Source organism: Pan paniscus, chromosome 5 (assembly GCF_029289425.2).
Source record: "Pan paniscus chromosome 5, NHGRI_mPanPan1-v2.0_pri, whole genome shotgun sequence".
Lineage (NCBI taxonomy): Eukaryota > Metazoa > Chordata > Mammalia > Primates > Hominidae > Pan > Pan paniscus.
This window is the reverse complement of record NC_073254.2, coordinates 58961712-58975968: the sequence shown is the minus strand read 5'-3', so window position 1 is coordinate 58975968 and position 14257 is coordinate 58961712.

Here is a 14257-nt window from a genome sequence, read left to right as displayed (position 1 = left end):
GATAAGTAAAAGGAAAAAATGGGGTGGGGAAAAGGGAGTTTGCTATCATTTACAAGGAGCACGAAGATAGAGGCGTGAAGTAATTTTGTAATTTTATATCTCGTGCTATCTTTTGCTCACTGAATCATCTCATTTGACATTATCTCTGATCCTTTTTGGACTGAGACAATGTATTCATTTGTTATTTAATATCAAGTTGAATATATTACATTTAAAGATACTTAGCAAATAATAAATTTGCCAATTGAATTTCATTTTTACTTCGTTTTAAAATGGGGCTACAAGCTGCTAATCTTCTATAAATCTGGCATCTTGACTTTTGTTTCTGAAAAGCAGTTTTTATAAAATCATAATCAAGAAGGCTCAGCTATCACAGAGCAAAACTTTGGATGTGTGCATGTCCTTTGATCATCTTCAGGGAAGGAACAATTCTGAGCCCCAAATCAAGAATAAAACAACTGAAGGCCAGGTGAATGAGGAAGAGGTCACAGCACACCTTTTTGTACAGGAAACTCACAAGTGGCAGCATTTGCACCACGGGGAACAGGAGCAGCCACTGGGACATGATAACGGGCAGGGCAGGGCACAGGGACTAGAATGAGGAATTTGGAAGGTAAAATTTGTGTAACTTGCAATTTTGCTAAAGAATGCTGCTGTTGCCAAGTGACATTTTAGTAGTTTTCTTTGTTTATGCTGATTTTTTAAAGATATCCTCTAGTCTTTCAAAAACGCATTGGATGATCCAAATTGTCTCTGAGAATTTTTTTAATTTATTACAAAGGAGTATAAAGAGTAACAATGCTCATATCCACGCCACTTTGAGTTAAGCGTTCTTCATTTTTGGAGGCCAAGGCAGGTGGATCATTTGAGGTCAGGAGTTCGAGACCAGCTTGGCCAACATGATGAGACACCCCGTCTCGACCCCCATCTCGACTAAAAAAATACAAAAATTAGCCAGGCGTGGTGGTGCATGCCTGTAATCCCAGCTACTCAGGAGGCTGAAGTAGGAGAATCTCTTGAACCCAGGAGATGGAGATTGCAGTGAGCCGAGATCATGCCACTGCACTCCAGCCTGGGCGACAGAGTGAGAGTTCATCTCAAAAAAAAAAAAAAGAGTTCTTCAATTTCACTGGGAACATTACTACGGGGCATGAACTGCTATAATCATGCCTATTCAGCTTTTGTTACACATCCATGACAAGGGATCTGTGTTTGTGTAGTGCCCAGCTGTATTAGTTGGCAAAAAATCAAAGTTCTTACGTACAGGTTGGTGAATGGCCCTCGCCACCTGAGCCTTTCCCCAGGGCTCCTGCACCTGGCTACAATCCAGCAACTAAAGAGTTGACATCTGTCACGGAGCCTCCAGCACCTAGGTTACTGTCCCAGAGGGCCTGGCTGGGGAGCCCCTGCACCCACTAAACCTCTGAAGCTCCTGCGCGAGATTCTATCCCAACATGCCTCTTTGGCCCAGCAGCCTGGACACTCCTTGGCAGTGGTGCAGCCATCCCCTGACCCCCACACCCAAAGGCTGTGGCTGCCCCATAAACCGGCACTCTCCTGGCATCGCCCTCACGTGGCCACGTGTGGAACTGCGGCCTCTGAGCTCTGCCAGGTAGGAGAGCAAGTAGCCAGGCAGTGACTTGGCCGGCGCTGGTTAATGCTGCTGGTTCTGACAGCAGAGGCACCCGTGCGACAGAAGGAGGGATGCGGGCCCAAGTCTGTAGGGGCATTGAGGGCCACGTCCCCTCAGGGGTAGGTCCCTCTTTCATCAGGGGTAGGTCCCTGTTGAATTTCATCTTTTTTTTTCTTTTTTCTTTTTCTTTTTCTTTTCTTTTTTTTTTTTTTTTTTTTTGAGACGGAGTCTTGCTCTGTCGCCCAGGCTGGAGTGCAGTGGCGCGATCTCGGCTCACAGCAAGCTCCGCCTCCCGGGTTCACGCCATTCTCCTGCCTCAGCCTCTTGAGCAGCTGGGACTACAGGCGCCCGCCACCACACCGGGCTGATGTTGTTTTTGTAATTTTAGGAGAGACGGGGTTTCCCTATGTTAGCCAGGATGGTCTCGATCTCCTGAACTCGTGATCCGCCCGCCTAGGCCTCCCAAAATGCTGGGATTACAGGCGTCAGCCACCGTGCCCGGCTGAATTTCACCTTTTTTTAATAAAACACGTATTAAAACATTGAAACACCCGCCCATCACTGGCATTAAGAATCTAAACTTAATAAAAATGAGAGCTGACATTTATGTAGTGATGCTCACTGCCAGGTACCATTTTAAGTGTTTCCTGCCTCACTAAGTACCATCCATATCATCACCATCATCACTGCCCCCCTTTACAAATGAGGAACCTGAAGACAGAGGTAATCAAAACTGACGCAGGAGAATCAGAATTCAAAACCAGGCAATCTGGCAACAAAGCCCACACATTGAGCATCTTCTCTCATCCACCTGAAAGATTGGACTTGATCTAATTAAATATGACGTTTCAAGAAAGGAATGTCAATGATTTCATCACTCATGGAGGTATGGAATATATGGAAACTTCTGACATTTTTATAGGCCTCGAAAATGTTTTATTTAGCTGCCGTTAGTTTAGCAGAAGCTGAGAAGAAATCAACACCACTTACAATATCTGATGTTCCAAAAGATTTTCCGCTTATTGAGACTAAAAGTTACCTCATGCCTATAATTTCGTGGGGAAATTCTTGGAAGAGTTTGCTGCCATCTCTTGTATCAAAGCATGGCCCAGACCAGTGCATCACTTACCGAGAGTCCACCACATCAAACAGAAGCTCACACCAGCAATTCCTGAAAATTAACAACTTGGAAATTATAAGATGTATTTGATAAACCATTTTTGCTAGAATTTAGGCAATAAAAGAGAATATTTTTAAATATTGGATGTATTTATTAAATTATGTAATTTACATTATCACTCCAGCTAAATATTTGCATATCAACTTCTGTCCCTACCAATAATAAGAAAGTTTCACCTGTGAATTAGATTGTCACAAATGCTCTCTTGCTAAGTATGTCATTCTGCATCCTCTTTTTTCTCAGTGGTCGCTTTTGATTGCTGCGCAGCAATTCCTCTTGAGACCCTCCCACATTTTATTTATTCTTTCCCTACTGATGGATGGAACGTCCAAAGGTAGGGAAAGAATAAATAAAATGTGGGAGGGTCTCAAGAGGATTTGCTGTGGAGCAATCAAGGGGGACCACTGAGTGGGGAAAAGTTAGAAAGATTTAATCGTTTCTAACCTTGTACACTTCTCCTTGTGCACAAGTTGAAGAATTTATCTTGTGTATAAATGCTGAATCAGAGTTGTTCAACCACAGAATACACCCATTTCACTAGATTCTACCAAAGTACTTTCTCTCACCCTCAGTGGATGAGATTGCCAATTTTCTTCTTTATCCTCATCAATCCTTGATATTATTAGACTTCAATTTTTTCAATCTGATGAGTGCAAATGGCAGCTCAACTTTTTCTTGTTTGTTTGTTTGTTTGTTTTTGTTTTTGTTTTTGTTTTTGAGACAGAGTCTCACTGTGTTGCCCAGGCTGGAGCGCAGTGGCACGATCTCGGCTCACTGAAACCTCTGCTTCCCAGGTTCAAGCGATTCTCCTGCCTTAGCCTCCTGAGTAGCTGGGACTGCAGGTGCGTGCCACAACCACTAGCTAATTTTTGTATTTTTACTAGAGACAAAGTTTTGCTGTGTTGGCCAGGCTGGTGGCGAACTCCTGACCTTAAGTGATCAGCCTGCCTCAGCTTCCCAAATTGCTGGTATTACAGGCATGTGCCACCGCACGCGGCCTAAATTTTTAAAAGTTCTTAAAGCACCTGGAATTTATTCTTGTGAATGGTGTGAGGTGGGGAGATAAGGTAAGGAGACACACAGAAGGGAATTTAGGAGCAAGATGACAGCCACTAAAAATAATATTGCAGAAAAAAATGAATTCCATAAAAACTTACCATGTAACATTTTTTAAAAGCCAATCACAAACTGCATGTCCATTACTAGTGCATTTTTATTAAACATTTATGTGTATTTTCAAAGGCTAAACCCAGGTCATTTTTAAATGTCTCCCTCCTGTTAGTCCCCCCTCTCCCATTAGAGTCACTATATCTCCCCCACGCACCTCTTCTCCCTCTTCTCTTCTGAGAAAGGAGGAAGAACTCTTTCCCCAAAAATCATCCTTTGACCTTTGGTCAGCAATGGAATGTCCTGGTTTGCCTGCGATAGCCCAGTTTTCCCAGATTTCCCAGTTGTTTAATCTGATGTGTCCCATACTATGGTATTTGTACCACCACCATGTACCACCAGTGGTATTGTTACCGCCATTATAGCATTGGTACCACCAATACCACAGTATGGGATACATCAGATTAAACAACTGGGAACTAATACCCCGACTCAGCATATGTGATACCCAGAATAAATCTTAGTTTAATACATCCCACTTTTTACATGTTGAAAATTTTTCAGTTATCAAATAAAAATATTACAATTCACAGTTTGCACTGTTTCAGTGTTTAGATTCTGAATACAAATAAAAATTCCAAGTGGTCACATAGAATGACAATTAAAGTAGCTCAATTCCTTTCATCTTTATGATAATCATTGCGTTATCATTGTTTATTTCAAATCTATTGTTTAAATGCAGGAGTAGGCTGGGCATGGTGGCTCACACCTGTAATCCCAGCACTTTGGGAGGCCGAGGTGGGCGGATCACCTGAGGTCAGGAGTTCGAGACCAGCCTGGCCAACAAGGTGAAACTCCATCTCTACTAAAAATACAAAATTAATCAGACATGGTGGTGCACGCCTGTAATCCCAGCTACTCAGGAGGCTGAAGCAGGAGAATCACTTGAACCCAGGAGGCAGATGTTGCAGTGAGCAGAGATCACACCACTGCACTCCAGCCTGGGCAAAAAGCGAAACTCTGTCTCAAAAAATAAATAAATAAAAATAAATCCAGGAGTTCTCTGCCAGGGGTTGGAGACATGAGCTGTTCACTAAGCCTGATGACTTTGAATAATTATGAATTTATTCACCAAAAAAATGTGTATAGTGTATGCCAGGGGTCAACTGTGTAACTGGGTGTTTGTCTAATTAACTTCCATGTAAAATATGTTTATTTAGTAAAAGGTAAGAAATTAGGCCAGGCGCAGTGGTTCACGCTTGTAATCCCAGCACTTTGGGAGGCTGAGGTGGGCAGATCACCTGAGGTCAGGAGTTCGAGACCAGCCTGGCCAACATGATGAAACCCCGTCTCTACTAAAACTACAAAAATTATCCAGGCATGGTGGCGGGTGCCTGTAATCCCAGCTACTTGGGAGGCTGAGGCAGGAGAATCGCTTGAACCTGGGAGGTGGAGGTTGCAGTGAGCTGAGATTGTGCCACTGCAGTCCAGCCTGGGCGACAAAGCTAGAGTCCCTCTCAAAAAAAAAAAAAAGTAAGAAATTAAAACAAGCCAATTTTAAGCTTACATGTATATTAACACAATAGTAACCACAGCAATTGTTTAAGAGTTAAACCAATTAAAGATTTTTTTTAAAGGAGGGGGTAGGTTATCACTGATATAGTTCAGAATTGCTGATTACTGCTGCATGGTGATAATGAAAAGCAGACCAATTCTTACCCATTTATATAGTCTTTAGTGAATGTATGTCCTGCTGGACTGCTTTCACCACCTGCACTGTTACCACTCTCAGAAGTGTCCCAGTTTAGATGATAAATTATTAAATATCTGGTCAGTGGTTTATTTGAATCTTTGTTTTTGCTTATATGGGGGCAGGAGGGGAAAAAATTGCTGTTGGGCACAACTGAGAGAGGAAAGAAGCCTGGAGCTACACAGCAAACAATGAGTTAATACTTTGAGGTCTTCTTGCTGGACTGGAATCTGCTTCCATGGCCCTGCTTCTCTTCCTCGGGGTCACGTGAAAGAAAATTAAGCCTCTTGCATGTGACAGCCCTTCAAATTGGGGAAGAGCTTGCTACAGTTTGAACTGTGTCTTCTCCAAAAAAGATGTTAGAGTCCTAACCCCAATACCTGTGAATGTGACCTTAACTGGAATAGGGTCTTTGCAGATGAGAAGGCTAAAATGAGGTCATTAGGGTGGGCCCTAATCCAACACACCTGGTGTCCTTACAAAAGAGGGAAGCATGGACAGAGGCAAGCACACAGGAAGAATGCCATGTGAAGATGAAAACAGAGACTGGGGTGATGGAGCTACAGTACAATGAATGCCAAAGATTGCCAGCAAACTGTCAGAAGCCAGGAGAGAGGCAAGGAACAGGTTCTCCCCCACAGCCCCCAGAAGAGCCAGCCCTGATGACACCTTGACCTTGGACTTTTAGCTTCCAAAACGGAGAGACAGTAAAGTCTGTTGTTTCAGCCCGCAGTGTGCAGCACTGTGTTACGGCAGCCCGAGGCACCTAACACGGGGCTCTTACGTCACTTTCCCACGCCCCACCAGCTCTCCGCCCAACCATGACTCCCATCTCTTCGCCCTGATGATTCTGTTTCCCCCAAAGTTCATAACTGAACACAATTCCCCTTCTAGTCTTATACAGAGGCCATTGGTATCTAGGAACCAAATCTGTCAGATTCTTCTATTCATCGTTATCTCATTTCATACTGTTACATTCAGCTCATTATTCTGTTTGGTCAAAATACTTTTTGCATCCTGCAATATTTTTCAAATCATGAGCTCTCCTGACCAGCTTCAAATCATCCCGGAATGTAATAAGTGTGCTTTTTAGGCTTTCCTGCAAGTGAATGCTTGGAATGTTAAGCAGTGCTGGGTCAAGGGCAGAGTCTGGGGCACACCGCCAGATACCACCCTTGGGGATGACACTATTCCCTTAATCAGCACAACTTTTTGTGCTGACCTTGTACCTTGGTGCTTTTATTTCTTTAAATATTGTCCTATCTTGACCATAGTTACATCAAGTTTTATAAAACAAAGTTTTATAAACACAAAGGTAGTAATTAAGTCTTTCTCTTGACTTTTACCATTATTTAATGAAAAGCTTTACTTTACATGAAAAGTAATATTGGCCGGAGTGTTCCCTCTTCCTGTTTCTCTCCGTTATTCACAGTTGGCCCAACCGCATCAGGCGCTCCTGAAGGCCTGGTTCCACCACCAGCAAGTTAAGTTCTGCATTGGGGAAAATAATTATGCTCTTTAGGGATATCTTTGCACATTCAGAAAGTCCAGAGATGGTCAATCCGGGCTGGCGTGGCACTCCCTGGTGTATGTGGACCTGGGCCCCTGCTGTCTTCTCCTCCCTCATGCCTGGCCACCCTTCCCAGTGTCTCCTTGTGGCAGGTACAGTGGCCACAGGGCTGCGAGCCTCTAGTGTCTGCCTCTAGCTGGCCGAAGAGAATAAGGAGGGTACAGCCTCTCCCATCTTAAGAACACGTCTCTTGCACTCATCATTCCTGTGCTGTTCCACTGGCCAGGACTTAGACATGCCACCTTCTTAATATGGGCTTTGAAGACTGACTGTTAAAGACTGCAGAGAATGTCCATTGAGAGAGTGCTGGTGATTTTGCTAAAATATGAAACACATTTGGAGACTAGGCCATGTATAGGAAATGTGGGGCTTGTAACTTTGGATTCCTTTCCAAAGTGTGGAATTTATCTGTAAAGTAAGTGTGTTCGTTGGAATTTAGTTCAGCTGTAACAGAAAACCCCGCAGTAACAGTGGTTTGCTTCTGTTTCCCGTGTATGAATGTTTTAAATGACAGTAATGCCTACCACTGACTGAAGGCCTACTGCGTGCCAGGAATGGCCCTAGATACTTTCCATTTCACCTTCTCGAGACCCAGTAAAGGAGGGCCCCCCTTTACAGGTGAAGAGCTAAAACTTGGAGAAGGGAAGTAACCTGTCCAAGGTCACACAGCTCCTTCATGGTAGAGCCTGCAGGAACTCAAAGCTCTTTCCACTCCACTGACCACACCAGAGGATGACAAGTGCCACCCTCACTGCACCCAGGTCAACTAGGTGGAAAGGGACCTCGCCCAGCTGACTGTTTGGTGACAGAAGCACGTTTTCCTGGACATGTGTGCTAAATGGTGAAAACTAAAATTGAAATGTGCATCCACACTCATCACCCCACACAGGCTCTTCCTGTTAATTTTTTTAAATACCACAGAGTGACTTATTTGGGTTACGCTTCTGGTTCACCAAGCACAACTGTGAACCAGATATGAGACACAAACCAATGCCAAGGACGTCTGAGACGAGACCTCATGGAATGATGAGTCTCCAGGCGCTCAAGTCCTCTCTTCCTCCCCAAGTACCAAGTTTTGGTCAAAACAACCAAACTCGTGGCCCTGAATCCGGTGTGAGGCTCACCCCTGGTATCTTTCTCTATGAACTAAGGCCCAGTATCATGAAGGGCATGGGCGGTATTAAAGCTTTCCAGGTGGGGGCACTTGGGGGCTCAGAGGCAAACAACCTGACTCACGACCCCTTTTACTCAAGCAGTAACAGCTGCACTTCACACAGGGCAGTCAAGGTCAGAGACGCCAAGTAATTTGTCTCAAGTCACACAGCCTAAAAATAACAGAGTCAGGACTCAAACCCAGGACTTCTGACTCTGAGAATAGAGCTTGTTCTTGTTCCCAAGAAGTTCCTCCTCAATGTCTCCCCCTCTTCCCATCCCCTGCTGTGTGGAGCAGCAAAAGTGGTGATTTCCAGAGTTGAAGCCCATCCATTGTGTGGGCGCTGGGGATGGAGACTGCAGAGGGGGCCTGATGTTTTATGGCCAGACATGCTGGGGGACAAGAGGGAGAGAGACAGAGACAGAGATGGAGAGAGAGGCTGAGCGAGCGGTCCCCTTTCTGGGCAGATAAGCAGAAGGCGTGATCTAAAGAAGCTTATGACCTAGCTAAGAAGCGAAGACATGACACAGGAAGAAACCACGACACGATGTGAAAGCCATGGACTGCCAGTCAGCAGACAGTAGGGCTGCCCTTCCACGGGGGTTCTGGGCAGAGGCTGGGCTGAAGCCGGCCCGGCCAGATTTGAACAAGGGAGAGAATGGAGAGGACCCAGTGAGAGAATGGAGAGGAGACTAGCCTGGAGTAGGGGATGACCCGGGAAGCACTCTCACCCTGAGGGCGGAGGCAGCACAGTCCTCCATCGTGTGGGTGTTATCATGAGTTTAATTCACTGAAGGACGTTTAGGTTGTTTCAGTCTTTTGTAATCACAATGCAATAATGATGGATTTCCCTTCCAGATCAATCCCTAAATGTGGAATTGCTCACTTAAAGAGCAAAAGCAAACAGTGTTTTCCAGGTTTTTGTTTGTTTGTTTTGTTTTGTTTTTATTTTTTGTTTTTGTTTTTGTTTTTTTTGAGGCAGGGTCTCACTCCAGCCCAGGCTGGAGTGGCAATCATAAGCTCACTGCAACCTTGAAATCCTGGGCTGCAGCCATCCTCCCAGCTCAGCCTCCTGAGTAGCTGAGACCACAGGTGTGTACCACCACACCCAGCAAATGTTTTAATTATTTGCAGAGACAGGGTCACCCTATGTTGCCCAGGGTGTTCTCAAACTCCTAGACTCAAGCGATCCTCCCACCTCAACCTCCCCAGTAGCTGGGACTATAGGCGCATACCACCACACTTGGCTACTTTTTGTAATTTTGGTAGAGATGGGGTTTCCTCACATTGTGCATATTGGTCTCAAACTACTGAGCTCAAGTGATCTGCCTATCTTGGCCTCTCAAAGTGCTGGGATTACAGGTGTGAGCCACCGTGCTGGCCTTTCCCAGGTGTTCTAATTGCATTCCGTGTTGCCGCATTTGATGGGTTTCTTCTGCCCTGCTCAGCTCTGTCTCTGCTGTGCTAAGACAGCCCCAGAGCTGCTGTCCTGCTTCTTGCCAGCTCAGTGAGGTGGTAATGTGTGAACTGAATATCTACTTTTATTTAAATTTATCTAATTTAAATACGTTTTTTGTTTGTTTGTTTGTTTGTTTTTGAGACGGAGTCTCACTCTGTCACCCAGGCTGGAGTGCAGTGGCGCCATCTCAGCTCACTGCAAGCTCCGTCTCCCGGGTTCACACCATTCTCCTGTCTCAGCCTCCCTAGTAGCTGGGACTACAGGCGCCCGCCACCACGCCCGGCTAATTTTTTGTATTTTTAGTAGAGACGGGGTTTCACCGTGTTAGCCAGGATGGTCTCTATCTCCTGACCTCATGATCCACCCGCTTCAGCCTCCCAAAGTGCTGGGATTACAGGCGTGAGCCACCGCGCCCGGCCTAAATTCCACTTTTAATAGCTGCACATAGCTAGTGGCTACCATATTGGACTGCAAACTTCTGGAAGAACCAGAACCTTTCTGAACTTTGATTTTTCCTTGGTTTTTTCTGACCCTTTGTCAAAGCACAAACATGGCAACTGTGGGTACAGCAAGAGTCCTTGTTCTCCCCTCCCTCACCCCAGCTCCCCTGCCCTTTCTACATTCCCCCTTCCACCCAACACCTTTAGAGCTTTCTAGGACAAAATATTATTTCTAATAACAGAACTTTCTCATTCAGTTATAATCACAAATCCCTCTGGGAAGAAAGTCTTATAGTGCAACAAATGGCCTATCCAAAGATTTCAGAAAATTACTTTTTAAAAACTCTTTGGAGTGGACTACGCAGGGAAATTAAATAAGTATCAAGTTGGTTTAAGTAAGTTATCACATATGCCCCATGAGTTTCAGGGCATGTTTTGAGAAGGCTTTTTTCACTGGTTGCAAATAACGGACAAATTGTTAATATCATGAGTGATCGAAGGAAGGGCCAGTTGCTGCCTTCAGAACAGGAAGACCTCTGCAGGGAGGAGAATATTAATCAAGCCATCTGGAGAGCAGAGGACAGCCAGGAGAAAAACAAGCTTTTCCTTCATCATGTATAGGCAGCTCCTGGGTGAGGCTCCAACAGTGTTTCCCAAACTTTCATGTGCATGCACACCACCTGCATTAAAAGGCAAATTCCCGTTCAGCAGAGCTGGATGATGCTGACACCATGGCCCATAGTGACGCTGCAGGCCTCGATGCCCTGAAGTTCACAGTGTCCACATCTTCCAGCCCTGACTCTCGGGTCTACCCTGCCTGCTGAAGGCTAGCTTCTCTTGAAATGAGCATCTTGAAGCCTGTCTCCTTCTAGGAATTCAGCTCCGCTTTATAAACTCACCTGCTGCAACTACCAATCTGCAGATCTCCAGGAAGTTTCCAGAACCCATCCAAATTTATAGGATAGGGCTGGGCATGGTGGCTTATACCTGTAATCCCAGTGCTTTGGGAGGCTGAGGCCAGGAGTTCAAGACCAACATAGGCAATATAGCAAGACCCCATGTCTACAAAAAAATTAAAAATTAGCCAGGTGTGGTGGTGCACGCGTGCAGTTCCAGCTACTTCCCAGGCTGAGGAAGGAGGATTGCTTGAGCCCAGGAAGGTCGAGGCTGCAGCAAGCTATGATCATGCCACCGCAGCCTCGGTGACAGAGGGAGATCCATTCTCTAAAACAAACAAGCAAACAAACAAACTTATAGTTCAGAAGCCCTGAGAGATTAGCTTTGGGAGATTTATATATACAGTCATCTTCCTGGATGCCCATGTACGTGAGAAACCTGGAGGTCATCCCTGATGCTGCCTGTTCCTAACTCCCCACAAGTTGTTGCCCTCGCCTTAGTGCCTCTTAGACCTGTCAGCGTCTTGTTCACCACCACTGCTGCCCCCATGGCTCAGGTTTGCATTGCTCTCTGCTCACCTGTAAGCTGGCCTCCAGCAGTCTTTGCCCATGCTGACTCCTCTTCCTTACGCCTCTGCTGGAAACTCTCCTTGTCCTCTAAGTACAGTTTTCCACCATTTTTTTTTCAGTCTTTCATTTTGGCGCTAGCTGGAATGGTTTGGTTCCAAGTAACAGTAACCAATACAAGAGGCCAGGTGCGGTGGCTTATGCCTGTAATCCCAGCACTTTGGGAGGCCAAGGCCAGTGGATCACCTGAGGTCAGGAGTTCGAGACCAGACTGACCAATATGGTGAAACCCCCGTCTCTACTAAAAATACAAAATTAGCCAGGCGTGGTGGCACATGCCTGTAATCCCAGCTATTTGGGAGGCTGAGGCAGGAGAATGGCTCAAACCCAGGAGGTGGACATTGCCGTGAGCCTAGATCACACCACTGCACTCCAACATGGGCAACAAGAGCAAAACTCCATCTCAAAAAAGAAGAAACCAACACAAGTTAGCTGATGTGTAGGGGCTCTCGCAGGAACCAAGGGAGGTCTGCAGCTAGTTTTCAAGAAGATCCTGAAAGCAAGACTGAAGCCACTAGAATTCTCCTTAGGTCTCATCTCTGCCCCTTTCTGGAGACAGCTTTCTATGTTCCTCTGTCCCCATGAGGAAACGTGGCAGCTCTTCTGCTCCTGGCTTTACACATTCATGCCACCATTAAGGGAAACTGAACTCTCTTTCAGCTCCAGATTCCCAGTAGAGAGGATTTTATTTGCCCAGATTAGGTCAAGAGTGTCAAATCAACTATGAAGAAATGGAAGAATAAAGAATTTTGGGGCCCTATTTCATTGTATGAAATTTTCATATAATGAAAATTTAGGGAAATAACTGATTGGAAATGAAGACATCAGGAAGGCTCTATGGAAGAAGTAGAGCTTACAGTATCTTTTAGGCACACACAAGGAAGCAGGGGGCCCGGTATCCCCATCACTCACTTGGCTTCACTACCTCCTGCATGTCCATCCCCACTGCCCCATATGGATCCATTACTGGGCTACCCACTGGAATTCTTGGTTGCAAGCCACAGAAACCACTACTGACCAGTCTCAGCACAAAGGGAGTTGATAGCTCACACTCTCTCAGGCAGGCCCAGAGAACCGGGCATGGTGGCTGTGTTGCCCGGAACAATGTCCAAAAGACACCCTGCAGAATCAGTCCTGTGCCCACTGGGTAGACACCCTGAGGCTCGCACCACCACCACCTCTGCCGGACATTCCTCCAGTGGTGATGGCTGTCTCTGAAACTGCATGCATGGGTCCTTCTGAGGTGGAAGGTGTGGATTCCACACAGCCTGGGCTCCTGTGCATCCCTGGTTCCTGAGCCAAAGTCCAGCAGCACCTGACTGGGGAGCTTTCACTGCCAGGAAGACGAGGAGAGCAAGTTTTCAGCTTCTATGGTAGGAAGCAAGGAGGGGATTCCACAAACGTACCAAGAGACTGTACATACTATGAGGCCGAAACGAATGATAAGCGTCAAGTCCAGCCCTGAAATCCTGAACTTCTCCCTGCCCTATCCACCCTAGGGAACCCACAGTGGCTGTTCACATCGCCATCCCTTTACTCATGCCTCAACCTAAATGAGCTTCTCTCCTCTTCTGCTGGTAAAAGCCCATCTGCCCTTCAGAACAACAAACACAACCCCACATGCACCACCTGCCCAGTCCAGGCTGCAGCTCCCGCCTGTGTTCCATGGCCCATGACTCTTAGCTCTGTTTTACAACCTGCTACATGATATTGTCACCATGTTGCCACACCTGACCTCCCCTCCCCACCTGCGGAGCAGACCTAGTTCCTCTGAACCAGGAATCGCATCTTGTTTGTCTTCTGAATGCAGCGTCGGCAATCATGTGTGCCCTCTGCAAGTTACTGAATTGTATTGGGAAGGCATGGGGAACACTCCTTCTCCATTCCTCTGCTTTCTAAGAGAGGGGTTTTCCCTAAACTCTCCTGGCCTCCTGCCTAGAGACGTAGGAGTAACCAGACTGGCGGGTGACAGCCAAAAGCCAAGAGTCCCAGGCCTCTTTCTCCTTTTCTTCTCGTCCTAGACCAGAATGAGGCATCAGTCTGGGTGAAGGAGTCCACTCTGCAAATTCACCCTGGCCCATAAGGGGCAGCTCTGAGGCCCAACAGTGGTGGGCGCTCTAGGAAGCCACTGCTAGCATGAATCTAAGCCCTATCTGCTTTTATCAGTAACCATGTTGATTTTTAATCTGTTTCTTTCTTCTTGTTTCCTCCTCTCTCTTACTTAATTTAGTCTTTGGTAGGAAGGAAATGGGTGGAATTTGCCCTTTCAAACTTGATCTCCATCTATAAGAGGAAGACAATCGAGTACTGACACTTCCATTTTGTGAGGATCATATCAGACAAGGAACAGGCGGGTTTAACCTCATCCCTAGTATGTCAGATGATTACTCAACACAAGCCATTAGAATTAGAGGTACCTACAATGTTTGTTCTATGTACAGA